Consider the following 11,997-nt stretch of genomic DNA (forward strand, 5'->3'; position numbering starts at 1 on the left):
TTTGTCAGCAATATGATTTTATGTTCCTAAAAGATGCATAAATTTCTTATAAGATAACACAGTATCTTATATGAAAAATATTTTCAAATAATTTTAAACTTTATTAGAAATAAATTACATTTCAAGTAATTTATTAGAATGAATTTTACACTTTATTCTTAATTTCTCTAGCTAAAACAGTAGAACATCATAAATATTGATGATGCATCTTTTTGTAGTATTTTAGAAAATTTTTTATAATACTAACTTATCTGTGGTTAGATAAGGTGTATGTAATTTGTTGCCATTTTTTTAGTTCTCGTAATAAAAAATAGTGTGAAAATTTATTGATGTTGTTTGTAGATTAGTTGTGAAAATATTTGATATTTTTAAAATTTAGAAATTTAGTCATAATATTTGTCGTTAATGTTGTAAATATTACGTTGTTTGACAAATGCGTGCATTGTAATCAAATCCTTTGAATGAAAATGTCACAGGAAAAAAATGAATAGTATAAGTTTATACAAAACTGAGTGATTTTTTTTAAGAATGATAGATACTATCATTCTAAAGAGATACACCTCAAGGTTATTTTAAAATGAAAATGATTGTGGCGATGTACAACTGTAATTATTCTACTTCTGATGCCTTTATACTATCAAGATACAAGGATAATTCTGTATATATTTTCTATTTGAAGATAACATAAATTTTCAACTGTATGTAAACTAAAATAACTGCAGAAATATCACACTAATTAAGTTAATAGTACAAAGAACCATATTTTTCATTTGACCCATATTACTTGATAAGATACCTAGTAACATATGAGCGAAAATTCACTAATCCCGTGTAATTGTAATGCATAAGAATTTGACGTTTGAACATTTTATGCATAATCGTCATTAAAAAGGATCTTTCCTTTTCAATTATTAGAAAAATATTTTTTTAATATGTCAACTTCAAATAGTGAATAAAGTTTCTAAAAGCAATTTTTCTAGTAATATTGCTCTTCAGATTCTCAATTAACATTTTTATTTACAAAGTAAAAACACTCGGCGCAGCTTATTGACTTGTGACGCTTAAGTTTTACTAATGATTTCATTGTCCATTCAACGCTATATGCAGCTCCAGCAGAGTTATTCATCTTAATTCGTACCACACCATCTATTTCTCGACGCTTGCTTTATGGTTATCACATCAGTGAGGCTGAATTTACTTAGGGGTATCGGTAGAAGTAGTCTTACACCATCAAATTACCGGCATGATCTACATTTTTTTGTAAAAGCATATAATTATCAAAAACATCGGATTGAGGGATATGAATGATTGTAAAGATTGGCAGCAATGGGTCTTGATAGGTCGGCGAGTGCTAACCTATATCGCTAAACATCTGTTCGCTTCCTCGCAGTTAATGTTGGTCACTGGATTTAATGGCCCAAGTATACCAAACTAATGAATTTGGGTAGATAAAACTTGTCTGATAATTATGCAAAAAGTTACATCATGCATCTGATTGATTGTATTCTGGTGATCATGTTCACACTATATTTTAAATCGTATTATATATTACTTAATTCATAACTGCAGATATTAATTCGATAATGAATTAATCGATGCTTATTAATCATATATTGTTATTGACTGATATTTCATCACTTTCTAAGAAATATTAGTCTTCAAGAAAGATAATTATGGTGATGGCTAATGTATTATCTCAGAAACTATGCATAAGAACTTAAAAAAGATTAATGATATATCACTCAAAACGTTGTTAAACAATATCTTCCCCGTGGTTTTTGATTACTCATTATTATTGTCGTTTTTAATGTACATAAATACTTATGTACATTTTTGTTGTCAACAGACAAAAAACTTTAAACAATTTTTAAGTAGTTTATAAATTTATAGAATTTATAGTAGTCTCGGGATAAGCAAGTTAATTTTAATAATAAAGATTGTTAATTAATGATGTTGTTTACGCAAGGTGAGTAAGAGAAACATGGACTGCATGGCTCAATGCTGTATAATTTTGATATGACAATATTTACTTTTTATTCTATCATGCGAAATCTATTTGTAATTAATTGGACTTAATCTAAATAGAAATTGTAGAAGAGGCTCTTTGATACTGAACAAGGCATTTTACTACTCAGAGCAAAATTAACTCATTGAGTGTGCTTGTGAATAATAATAGTTGTAAATATAAATATATACTTGTCTCTCAACTTAACTCTTAAACTCTTAAAGTGATGACGACTTAATTCATTCTTATAATTAAAAAATACAAAATCAATAGGAATGATAAGGTTTTCAAAATCTGATATATAAAGTGAATAATCCACATTATTTTGTAATGACAGGTCTTGTTAAAGCCCTATAAGTTCAAATTAATTTCTATATCGATATAAAATCTACAATGATTCAATATACCACTTTTTGACTATTTCTTGTAATTTCACCATTTACACCTTCATTATAACCATAATTACCATAGCAACTTTAGATATTTTTAATAAAAAAATCAAGTGTATATTAGGTATTCAATTTTACCCTCCGATCTAAAATCATTGTAAGCTAAATTTCTCACTAATAAAATAAATTAGCCAATGCTATTGTTTAATACAATATACATCGTCCAATTAAAGTAGTATCTAAAGGTCAAGAGTGTGTGCAAATGTACTATAGAAGTTACAATAAAATGTCTTAAACTATGATAGAATTCCATTTCTAGTAATGGAAAAAATCAACAACTAATTTATGGTTAGTTAATAAAGAACCATCATCAAAATTTCATATTAAGTAGAATCTAATATGTAAATAAGGTGGTTTGAACTTATTTGATATTTTGCTTCAATAGCACATTAAAGTGATATTATATTGTTGGTCTTAAAATTTAGATTTCAATTTAATGAGAGTAATACTTTTTAAAAGAGATAGCCTCCAAAGATATTGAATTTGAAAGTTATGTGATCCATGCTAATCTTTATCTTAAACTATCAAATTTCACCACATTTGTATAATAGAATTAGTTAGGTTCAAACTCAGATAATATCCCTAAGAGAAGGTGCATGTCTACCATGGGGTCGAATAATTAGATTCAATCCGATATCATCTTATTGAATATTTTTTTAACACGATGAAAAAATATCATATATTTGAACCTAAATATATGTTTACAAATCGTCGAAAAAAGCACTATCATACTATTATATTTTCTGATAGCAATGACGAATAGATATCACTAACAATAAAATTGCGCTTCTTATGATACCGCTATAGAATTATAATGTAAAATCTATTATCGATCTTAAACAATATAATATAAGGTGTAAACATAACTATATAAAAATGTAGTGTTTATATAATTTTCCTTTTTTACGGAAAAAATAAAAATATGCTGATTATTATAATAAATTTTCATCATAATCTGAAATTATAGACCTCCTTAGTTGTTATTAATAAGAATTCTCACGCAGCATATCAATTTACCGATAATTTGTTTTTCAGTTTTTTCCTTTTTATGCTATTTTTAGCTGACTAAAGATTATATTATACCATGATTCTGAATTTATGAACTCAGGAACACTACCTTTTGTGTATAACAGAATTTACGAATATATATGACCTTCTAAGATGATTAGTGACTGAAACTTAGAGAAAATTTGTGGTATGAATATCTTAAAAGTATAATTTTTGATGCCTATAAATCTTTTAAAATTACGAAATTAGAGCAACGCAGAGTTCTATTGTCTAATTTCCCACTAAATAACCTAATTTTGCACAATTCAGAGTCTCAAATTTAAAAAAATTCACTCTCAATCTCTCACGCATTATAATACAAAATGAAATGCATTAGAGCTATCAGGAATCAAAAAGATCATAAAAAATTACTTTCTACCCTACTTTCAAATTGTTTAGAGTGACTTTTAAAGTTAAGTTAAATTAAATTTTTATGGTAAAATTATCATAATTCTTTAAATTAATTTTCTTTGAATCTACAGCAAATAATGTAAAGTTACTTTATTATACAAAAAATTTTGATATATAAATATATCTTAGAAACAAAATTAGAGTAGTCGTTCCCATTAGATTCTTTGACATCAAAAATCAGTATTTTTACTATAGTTCTCTTATTAAACTTCAAAGTAAAACACAAATTAAGAACGTTAAGTTAGTATTTTAAACTAAACTAGTTGTTTATAATATAGATTTTTAGTCATATTTTCATTATGAAGACTATTTAGGCTATAATTTAAGTGTATAACTCCATTTATACGTTTCATGGATCATGGTTTGACAACAGACTAAAACATATAAACAATGTAGGGCAACTATTACTATTACTATTACTATTAGACTTTAAAGAGATTTAAATGAATATGTTTTTCACTGACCACACGATCCATAAAAATCTATATTTGGTTATAACTACTGTCATTATGGTCATGTAATTGAGCTATTATGGTATTAATATAAACTTTTTTATCATTAACGGATTTAACTTTAATCTTAAAAAAGTATACTATCTAGATCTAAACAGGGAGTAGTTATACCTTAGTCACGCCTAAATCTAATAGTCATTGTATAAGGTATGGTCTAATAAAGTTTAAAAAAAGAAATTGATGACATTGTATATTCATCAAATATAACATATTTATCAAAATATAACATATTTATTAACATTAAGGACAGTTCTAGGTCCAAATACACTACCTTACATATTGTAATTATTATGCCCACTGTAGCAACAAGAGGTCACAGGCAGATACTTTTATGTCATAAAATTTTCATTACATTAGATTTCATATTTTATAAATTTATAAAATAAACAAACATATATCTTGTTAACGTATTATGTAAATTAATTTGAAAATAACGCGAAAATGAATACAATGTGTAAATATAAGTTTGTTTGAAGACTTGTAACACAATGATCACGCTTTTCTTATTAACAAGTAGTTCCGGCCTAACGTTCGGAGTATTTCGTTTTAACATATCAGACCATCTCAATCTCATTTGGATCCTTGCTGGTATTTACTTAATAATTATAATTATGCTTGACTAACATTCATCGATAACCAATAATAGCTGTGATTCAGACACGTGAGTTAATATAGTGGTATGGTAAAATTGTCCCAAAGGATATGAGAGCTTAACAGCAATCGTTGTTAGAACACTTATTTTCGAATCGGTCATCATATATTGTCTTAATTTCAATTTTTTATATTGAAAAAATTACTTAAAGTGACTTAAAGTGACTTATCGCCCATAGGAAAATTAATAATTATAAATTTATTTCTCCACCAAAAGAAAAATATAATTAATAATTATAAATTTATTTTTCCGACAAAAGAAATATATAATTAATAATTATAATTTTATTTTCCAGACAAAAGAAATATATACTTAATAATTATAAATTTATTTTCCCGACAAAAGAGATATATAATTAATAATTATAAATTTATTTTCAGACAAAAGAAATATATAATTAATAATTATAATTTTATTTTCCAGACAAAAGAAATATATACTTAATAATTATAAATTTATTTTCCGACAAAAGAGATATATAATTAATAATTATATAAATTTATTTTCCGCTAGAAGAAATATATAATTAATAATTTTATTTTCCAGACAAAAGAAATGTATAATTGATAATTATAAATTTATTTTTCAAGACAAAAGAAATATATAATTGATAAATTTATTTTTCAGACAAAAGAAATATAAATTAATAATTATGAATTTACTTTCCTGACAAAAGAAATATATAATTAATAATTTTATTTTCCAGACAAAAGAAATATAATTAATAATTTTATTTTTCAGACAAAAGAAATATGTAATTAATAATTATAATTTTATTTTGCCGCTAGAAGAAATATATAATAATAATTTTATTTTCCAGACAAATGAAATATAATTAATAAATTTATTTCTCCACCAAAGAAAAAATATAATTGATAATTATAAATTTATTTCTCCACCAAAAGAAAAATATAATTGATAAATTTATTTTCCCGCTAGAAGAAATATATAATTGATAATCATAAATTTATTTACTCGACAAAAGAAATATATAATATATATTAAAGTGTTAAAATTATGCATATTGTTGAATCTATTTTGATACTAATTAATGTAATTATGAATTGAAAATAAGTTCAAATAACTACCTTTTACTGGGTAAGATAAAAGTGACTAATGAGGTATACTAAAATCATCAATGGATGTTTAATTATGCATGATGTCGTTTTAATTTAGTATATATACTATTTAGCATAACCACATTTTGATTATAACTAAAGGATATGAGCCATGTCTCAAATAATTTAAACAATTTTCTTTAGACTTTATTTGAATCTCTGATGATATTCAAAAACTTACATATTTTTCTTACTTCTATTTAAAGGGGATAGCTCGAGCCCATGATTTGAATTTTGATAATTCTCTAATACTTTTTGCTTCTCCAAGCTCGAGATGTGTAAGACATTTATGTTATCTGTATGATTTTCTTAAAAATGAAGAGGCGCTGATGCATCTATATGCAAAAATAAAATAAATATATTAATAAGTTTATAACTGTCAAATAGTTAATTCTATACTAAGACTAACTATAAAGGAAAGATAATGTGTAGTAGATTTCAGTAAATTAATGGTTTCCAATCAAATCGCGCAAGTGCCAATTTCAATCATATATGCTTTTAAATACAACTGCAAGTGATACAAAATAAAACTATAATTAGAATTTATTACATTTCTAATATCATTAAGCGTGTGCTTTCAAAAAGGTGTTAATAATAGCCTTCTTAAGTTTGTTTTGACAAGAATCAAAAAATTTATTGAGCTCATGGGTATTCTTGGGTTCATTCTGCTGACTTAATTATCTATCGTAAACATAAATATTTTCCTATATAAATTAGCAATAGTTTATTCAACATTAATAACATTATTTCATGATCTTTTGATTTATTTTTGCGTTGATGCCGACATTGTTTTAGTAAGTAGTATTCTTAGTAACAAATACTACACTTTTGTTTTCGACAAAATTCGTTACATTTAAAGAAAGGTTTGAAAAAGCGATTTTTTCTCATTCGTAAAATATAAATATTATTTAGTTTATTCCATAATCTATACTAAAATTTTTAAAAAAATTTATCTTAGGAGCAGCATCGTAAAATATAAATATTATTTAGTTTATTCCTTAAGCTATACTAAAATTTTTTAAAAAATTTATCTTAGGAACGCATATCATGGGTGTTTAACTTAATAGCGCTATTCCATCTTTCTACACCATACTACAGTGATGTAAATTCAACTCCATCAATAAGAGATTCGCTATCGTTAGATTTTGTTATTTTTAAATCTTAAAATTAATCAGAAAATATGGTTTCTTTGATTTTCCTAAGAAAAGTTTTGAATGCAATGATCTTAAATCTTTAGAACGTATAATGTAGATTTTTTTAGCACTTATTGATAGTTGAAAGACACATTAAATTCTTGGGGTACAAAAGTTTTCAGTATGTTTAATGAAATAGCGCATCTCACTAACGAATGTAATTATTCATAGCAAAGTTAGCGAGAATTTTCTAATTCTCGTACTAACTTTAATTTTTATTCTACATTTCTTATTGAATTATATGATATGATTCTTAGTGTTGATATGCAACTTAAATGTTAAGGATACTTTTTTGATGCACAAGTCATTGTATTCTTAAATAATATAATAATTTCATCGCTATGTTTCTTTATTATATTACCTTTTAAAAAACAGCACGAATTTAAGGTGCAAATCTTATATGATCAAGAAAGGTTTTGACTTCAGTGCCATTTATAAAGATTTTTTTGATACAAGTCATATTAAATCAAAATCTAAAAAGTAAAAGAATTTGCTAAAAGTGCGACTTTATAAAAAAAGAAGGTAATAATTCATCCACATAACCTACCATTAGCATTAACGTATTTTACACGTAAATAATATTTATTAGAGCTATTAAATCAAAGAATTAACATTTTAATGACAACATAAAAAATATAAATATTTTCTTTCAATGCTATAAGTTTATATAAATTTCATCGCATTACAAATGTTAGTAGTGATGGCGTAAGTCAATCTACTTTCTAGGTTTTTACTCATACACAAATGCTTTCTTAAGTCTACAAACACCTATGTAAAATTTAATGTCATTATTTTTTGTAAGTTTTTAATTTTAATAGTTATTTCTAATAATTAAATAATCTATTATACCTTCTTAACTATAACTAGGCTGATTCATCTAAATTGATGAGTTATTTAATCACTTATATATTATTTTTTAAATTCATGGCAATACTTAGATCTTAGATTAAGCAATTTATCATAAAGTACAATTATATTTTATTTTTTAGATATACAAATACTCTTTCAAACTTATTCAAATCATATTAAAATTTGAATCAAATAAAAGATCTATTTATAATATATCAACTCTAATAACTTACGAAATTCATTGATATTTAATTGATCATTTAATGAATGAAACGCACAAAAAAATAAAATAGATAACTTACGTAAAATAAGAAAAATAAAGATATACTATTAGATTATTGATAGATATATTTAAATCGTTATTTCCTTACGCTTTGATAAAATTTGAGACATACCCCTTAATAAATTCCTTTAGAGAACTTTCAGTCTCTTCAGATATATGTCCGTCGGATTGAATTTCTAAAAAAAAATATTCAGTTAACAGTATTATCAAATTGTTTACATTAAGGATATCTTTTCCAGACAAACGTAAATGCTTAACAAAACCATTCTCAAAGTTTGTAATTTCACTAGGATCAACACTATCTAGAAGACCTTTAACACCAGCATATAATAAGCAAACCTGCTCAGCATTATCAATAGGAACATACTGTCCCTGCTTTAAAAGTTCTGTAAGACGTTGTCCTCTTTGAGGAGAGATTGAGTTGCAGCATCCAAGTCAGAGCCAAACTGAGCGAATGCAGCGAATTCTCTATATTGTGCCAGCTCCAATTTCATAGTACCAGCTACTTGTTTCATAGCTTTAGTTTGTGCAGCAGAACCAACACGACTTACAGATAAACCAACATTAATAGCAGGTCGTATACCTTTGTAAAAAAGTTCTGTTTCTAAAAAGATTTGACCATCCGTAATTGAAATAACATTAGTCGGAATGTAAGCAGATACATCACCAGCTTGTGTTTCTATAATAGGAAGTGCGGTAAGTGATCCACCTTTAAAACTATCACTCAATTTAGCTGCTCTTTCCAACAATCTAGAATGTAAGTAGAATACATCACCTGGGTATGCTTCTCTACCAGGAGGTCTTCTCAATAATAAGGACATCTGACGATAAGCAACTGCTTGTTTGGAAAGATCGTCGTAAATAATAAGTGCATGTTTACCATTATCTCTAAAGAATTCACCCATAGCACAACCAGAATAAGGACTCAAATATTGTAGGGGTGCAGCATCAGATGCGGTTGCACTAACAACTATACTATAATCCATAGCACCAGCGTCAGTCAATCGCTTAACTAATTGTGCAACTGTACTTCTCTTCTGTCCAATTGCAACATAGATACAGTAAAGTTTCTTTGTCTCATCTGCAGCATCATTGAAACGTTTTTGATTTATAATTGTATCAACAGCAAGAGCTGTCTTTCCTGTTTGACGATCACCAATAATTAGCTCACGTTGACCTCTACCAATCGGTACCAAACTGTCAACAGCCTTTATTCCAGTAAGCATAGGATCTCTAACCGATGCTCTAGGAATAATTCCTGGAGCTTTAATATGGACACGAGCACGTTTAGTTGTAACAATAGGCCCAGCACCATCAATAGGATTACCTAGAGCATCAACAACACGACCCAACAATGATTCACCAACAGGCACATCAACAATAGCACCAGTCCTTTTTACTATATCGCCTTCTTTAATCATTTTATCATTACCGAATACTACCACTCCGACATTATCTGGTTCCAAATTTAATGCCATACCCTAATAATAGCGAAATTTGTAATTACTTTAAATAGTGATGATAATAATTACTTTGAGACCGGATGAAAATTCAACCATTTCTTCTGCTTGAACATTTCTAAGACCATAAACACGAGCGATTCCATCTCCAACGGATAACACTGTTCCAGTTTCTTCAAAATCAGTTCCCATCGAATAACCTGATATTTTAGCATCCAGAATTGATGATATTTCAGAATGAACTAAAAGTCACAATATTCAAGGTAAAATAGGTCCAACATACCTTCCATTTTATTTGTTGAACCAAAATTCCTCTTTATAACTGATGTAGCAACAGTTAACCTACTAAAATTCTTTGACCCCTATGAAAAAATTTATCCATAAAAGCGTTAAAATTATGTTTATATTACATTTCTAAATTGCCTAATACTAGTAGACGTACTGTTGGTAAACACCTTCAACATGATTTAAACTAGAACGCGAGTTTTTGCGTTTCCTAATCGTGACACGTCGTAAGATTAATGAAATGAACTGTTTACATGAATATTAACTTAATTTATTTTATTTAAGACTTCTTAATTACTTTCTAGTAAATTAACGATATCATATTTTGTTAATATTAAAGATTTTATACAAGATATGAAAAATCGTATGTTTTAGTTCAGCTCTTGCGCATGCATTTACTATTTACATGTGAGAACAATTATAGTCGTCTTCTAAGTCTAACTTTAAATTAAAGTATAGTAGATTAGAGTAAATAAAACATAAAAGACAAGCATATTGTATATAATTATTACATTAAACTTATATAGTGATGTCTTTATTGTTATCTATAATATAATATTAAAAAAACGCTCTGATTTTTTTTACATAAAAGTCTATGTATATATTATTAGATTTCTATTATTTTAAAGCTATTTCATCAAACAAGATGAAATATTACCAAAATGATGCTAATTCAATATCTTAAATTATTTATTATTAATTTTCATTTTTTCTATTTAGTTATAATATTTTCTATCTTTCGTATAAATGTTTAGGATTTTACCAAGTTAACCATTTCATTTCGGCCATTTTCGACAGGCGCCGGACTTTTGTAAATAATGCCGCAATTCAGCCCTTCCTTTTTTATTCTCGGTCGAAATTTGTTTTAAGAATTTTATTTAAAATCATGGTGGAATAATTTCATAAAATTTCGCGAGAAATTTTAGTGGTTCGTATATTACTTAGTTGTTTTTTAAGCTTATTTTTGATAATAAAATCGTTTATTTAATGTTAAAAATCTAAAGAACCATAATGAAGTAATCTACGTTTGAAGACTGATATAACTTACTTTGTAAAGCATTGATACCAAATTTATTAATATTAATACTATAAAAGATCAAGTTGGCAAAAATAGTTTTTTTTACTTATTTTAATATTTACTTAAAATTCGTATATGTTAAAAGAATAAAAAAAATCAAAGTAATTTGTATTATTTCGTTAATGTATTTTTGGAAAGCCAAAAATTTAATATTATGTCAAAAATTTCCCTATCTGAAATAGTCTTGATTAAAATTACACTGTTAAAGAATAGAGACAACAAACTTGATATCATCGATGTTTAAGATACAAGTATTAAGGCGAGCACGTACTGATATCTAATAAGGTGTAGTTTCATCACTTCTAATGAAACGGAGAACACGAATATTAGGGATAGCCGTCAACATTTGAAAAAGGCGTGGTATCGTTTTCAATTGATTTAAACATTACTGGCGTTAAATTCAATTATTGGTTCGTGAATTCTCATAGTTGAATACCAACGTAGATATTTAAAAAGGATGCAAGAAATTTTACTTCACCCCTTTTACACTTGTAGACTCAGTGTACATTCTTATTTGTCATATAGATATAACAAATGAGATATCTTTATTCTATGTTGCTAGAGTAATTTAATAAAATTTCTAACGAGAATTTGTGTATGTTTTAAGTTCTTATCTTTATAGACTTTCTTTAAACAGTACCTTGGGAATCATTGC

The 11,997-nt window shown here is 26.4% G+C and overlaps 1 pseudogene; it reads right to left on the reverse strand.

Moving 5' to 3' along the window:
- Window positions 1–8,603: 8,603 nt before the first annotated feature.
- Window positions 8,604–10,443, reverse strand: LOC139225541 (ATP synthase subunit alpha, mitochondrial-like; annotated as a pseudogene).
- Between the last annotated feature and the right edge of the window lie 1,554 nt (window positions 10,444–11,997).

Source organism: Pempheris klunzingeri, unplaced genomic scaffold (genome assembly GCF_042242105.1).
Source record: "Pempheris klunzingeri isolate RE-2024b unplaced genomic scaffold, fPemKlu1.hap1 Scaffold_372, whole genome shotgun sequence".
In the NCBI taxonomy this organism is placed as follows: domain Eukaryota; kingdom Metazoa; phylum Chordata; class Actinopteri; order Acropomatiformes; family Pempheridae; genus Pempheris; species Pempheris klunzingeri.